Source organism: Triplophysa rosa, linkage group LG1, assembly GCF_024868665.1.
Source record: "Triplophysa rosa linkage group LG1, Trosa_1v2, whole genome shotgun sequence".
Lineage (NCBI taxonomy): Eukaryota > Metazoa > Chordata > Actinopteri > Cypriniformes > Nemacheilidae > Triplophysa > Triplophysa rosa.
This window is the reverse complement of record NC_079890.1, coordinates 5,289,313-5,293,075: the sequence shown is the minus strand read 5'-3', so window position 1 is coordinate 5,293,075 and position 3,763 is coordinate 5,289,313. Positions and strand designations below refer to the sequence as shown.

Genomic DNA, 3,763 nt, shown 5'->3' with positions numbered 1-3,763 from the left:
TAAAATAAAATACAATTTTAGTTATAAAGTGCCAATTTGCATTCTTTAAAGGCGTCATAAATGCTGTTCATCGTGTGGCGTCATCCAGAGCAGTTGAAATACAGAGTAACGACACTAGCATAGACCTACCCTGCGTTCCAATTCGCCTACTTATACTATCCCTAATAGTAGGTACTGTTTTTGTGTTGGAATAGTAGGTACTATTGAGTGCATGTGTAACGGCTCGTATCTGCGTTGTGTGAAATACTTGCGACAACCAACACCATTTCGCGTCTTGGGGGAATCGTTTAATTCTGTTAACACATTCAAATGAGGTGATCAGTTTCACAGCATTTTTACACGACGTCCCACTACAACCACTCTCTTGACTGGCGCGAATATTAATGACTAAACCTTTTTCAAGAGTGAGTATATAACACAGTTTGTAAAATGTAGTAAACAAAATAGTAGAACATGTACCTGTTAACACATTCAAATGAGGTGATCAGTTTCACAGCATTTTTACACGACGTCCTGCAATGACGGGTGTACATTAACCATTACAATTTCATTTGGCAACAAGAAAGAAGAAAAAGACATCAAAATATAAAAAGAGCAACGAAAGAAATACATTTTTCGAGAGCACTCACCCACTACAACCACTCTCTTGACTGGCGCGAATATTAATGACTAAACCGGAAAGAGTTTCCAACATGCCGCCAGCCAATGAACAGAGAGTGCAGGTCTATTATACTTAAAGGGCCATATGTATATAATAACCAAAAGCAAGTGAAAGCACCTTTTTTAACCTGTTACACTCCCCCCTACTGAATTCCACTTGCTTCCACACAAAACAAGAATGCCAAAATGAACACAAGAATATCACTGACCACACATAACATCAGGTACATAAACCAACAACCATATACAGTAATAAAAAAATAGAAGAGAAAAATAATGTAAAAAGTGTTCAAAACTTCATGAAATTGTCAGTTGAATTCAGTGTAGACACTATTCCCAAAGGAATTAAAGTGAAAAGAGGGTGGCCAATCCCCTAGACACTCATAGACAAACATGCCCATTACATGTTAGCTAAACAATGACATTTCATACATTTGGACACAAAATCTCCAAAAAAAAAACTTAATCCTAGTCTCGAGGTAATACAGTACATTGCACTTCCTTAAAACTTTCAAAACCCAACAATGGAAATATTACAGTAACGTACTCATCAACTAATACAGCGAAGTATGTCATAGAAAGAATACAGAAAAATTAGTTACCATGTAACACTCAAGCAGTATATTCATGTTCACCCCAGAACTTTTTGCTGGTTCATTATTTCAATAAACTTCGTAACTGGTTTGAACAGCCTACCAGCTCTGGATCTTATACGACCTAGTGAACTTTCAGCAGGAAAGTTGCGAACACTAATATTAGACACTGAATTGGCTTTAGCAATGTGACCACAATTAGGCATGGCAGCACTCAAGGTACCAGGTGCAGATATCTCAATTTGCTCTGCAGCCGATTCAGGTACACTCCTGTCCATATCCTCAACATCATCTTGACCCTCAGGTCCCAGCTGGGTTGTTTCAGAGCTGTTAATCACATCATGCTCCAATTCATTAGACTGAGCCATATCCACAGCCTGTATGGACTCAAGAACATCTGTAGCTTCTCCCACCTCATCTGTGTCTGCGTCATTCATGCCATTAGAAGGCAGCTGTGACACCCACTCTCGTGTCCTGTAATTAGACGCATCCTCAGACACCCCAGCAATCACAGAATTAACACTCTCTGAGTCACTCAGGTGATTTTTGGTTGTATCACCTTCCAAGTCATCATCAGGAAGTGGAAGAAAGTTGACTGGCATTATAAGGTTACGATGTACAGTCCTCACAACACCAGTACGACTGTGCTGAATTCTGTAGGTATGACTGTCTTTGTTAAGTCCAACAACAGTGTACGTCGTATCCTCCCAACGGTCAGCAAGCTTTCGTTTCCCACGTGCTCCCTTGTTGGCAAGCAAAACTCGATCACCAACATCAATTGGTCCACCCCTGACCTTCCTGTTGTACAAGACAGCATGTCTCTTCAGCTGTTTCAAGGAAGATACCTGTGCAATGCGCATTGCCTCCTTCATATCTCTCCGAAGAGCTTGGACATAGTTGTCATAGTTCACAACATCCGGATTGTCCAGAACAGTTTCAAATACCAGGTCCACAGGCAGCCGCGGAATCCTCCCAAACATCAACAGGAAAGGAGCATATCCTGTGGTCTCATGAATGGTGCAATTATAAGCAAAAGTTAGAGATTTGAGTACTTGGGGCCACTTGTGCTTGGCCTTTGCTGGCAGCGCACGTATCATATTTCCCAGAGTCCTGTTCATCCTCTCACATGCTCCATTTCCCATCGGATGATAGGGAGTTGTTCTTGATTTTTGAACTCCAGCGACATTTAACAGTTCAGCAATCAGGGCACTTTCGAAGTTAGCTCCTCTATCAGAGTGAATTCGGCCTGGAAAGCCATAAACACAGAAGTAGTTATGCCACAATTGATGCGCCACAGCTTTGGCAGACTGATTCGGACACAAGAATGCATTGGCCATCTTGGTAAAGTGATCAGTCACAACAAGTACATCCAGAGATCGGTTGGCAGAGTCCTCTGCCGACCAAAAGTCTATGCAGACGAGTTCAAGGGGCTCCGTCGTAATGATGTTCTCTAAAGGCGCACGACCCTCTGGTTCTGGTGTCTTGCTGATCACACAACGACGACAGCACCTCACATACTCCCTCACATCCTTCTCCAGGCCATGCCAAAAGAACCTTTGCCGGGAAAGATACAGAGTCCGCTGCTGACCTTGATGTCCTGCTTGGTCATGAACACCTTTCAACACCATGACTTTCACTGCATCAGGCACGACATACAGGTAGGTCTTCCTTTTGGTGACACTATCCTTTGAAACCTTGTACAACATGCCATCCTTCATTAGCAGCTTTCCCCAATGTTTTATAAGTTTCAAGACAGCTGCTGGTTCATTCATTCGTTCCCTCCTGTTAGGTCTCCGTCCTCTCTCGACAAAGCAAATCACTCTGCTCAAAACACTGTTTTCCTGTTGCCTATTCATGAGATAGTCGTGGGACATCACATCAACGTCAGGTGATTCAGATGGCATTATTGCTTGTGGAAGGTGAGGCAGCAACAAGCTATGTGACCTGATGTTTGAATCGGTATGCCTACATGAGTGCAGAACAGCTTCTACTTCCTGCACTGACAACGTACCAGGTAAGGAAGCTTTAGCCGTATGACAAGCAATGGCCACACCTTCAGCATCAGGAGTACTGTCAAAGGGGTGAGTAGACCAACGAAAGACATCTTGGACATGGTCTGTGCGCACATCAGCAGCTCCTGCCAATAACTCACTGTAAGGAACTCTCGTGAGACGATGGAGTACGCTAGGGTGCACGAAGGGCTCTCGGCTCAGGGCGTCAGCAACTACGTTTTTTGGACCAGGAACATACTTAATGTCAAACTGGTATGGTGCTAATTTAGCAACCCATCTATGTTCGCAAGCATCCAATTTTGCTTTGGACAGAATATATGTTAATGGGTTGTTGTCTGTCCAAACTGTAAATTTCTGACCCCTGAGCCAGTGATGGAATTTGTCGCAGATAGCCCATTTCATAGCGAAAAACTCCAATCGATGTGCAGGGTATCGTGACTGGGCATAGGTAAGTGACTTGCTTGCGAAAGCAACAGGCCTAGCTGTTGTTCCACCAGC

General features: G+C 43.2%; 1 protein-coding gene across 2 annotated transcripts in view; it reads left to right on the top strand.

The window, feature by feature from the left end:
• kcnj10a (potassium inwardly rectifying channel subfamily J member 10a) overlaps positions 1 to 3,763 on the top strand; it is a 34,626-nt gene that overhangs the window by 18,480 nt on the left and 12,383 nt on the right. The gene's annotated exons all lie outside the window — the stretch shown is intronic.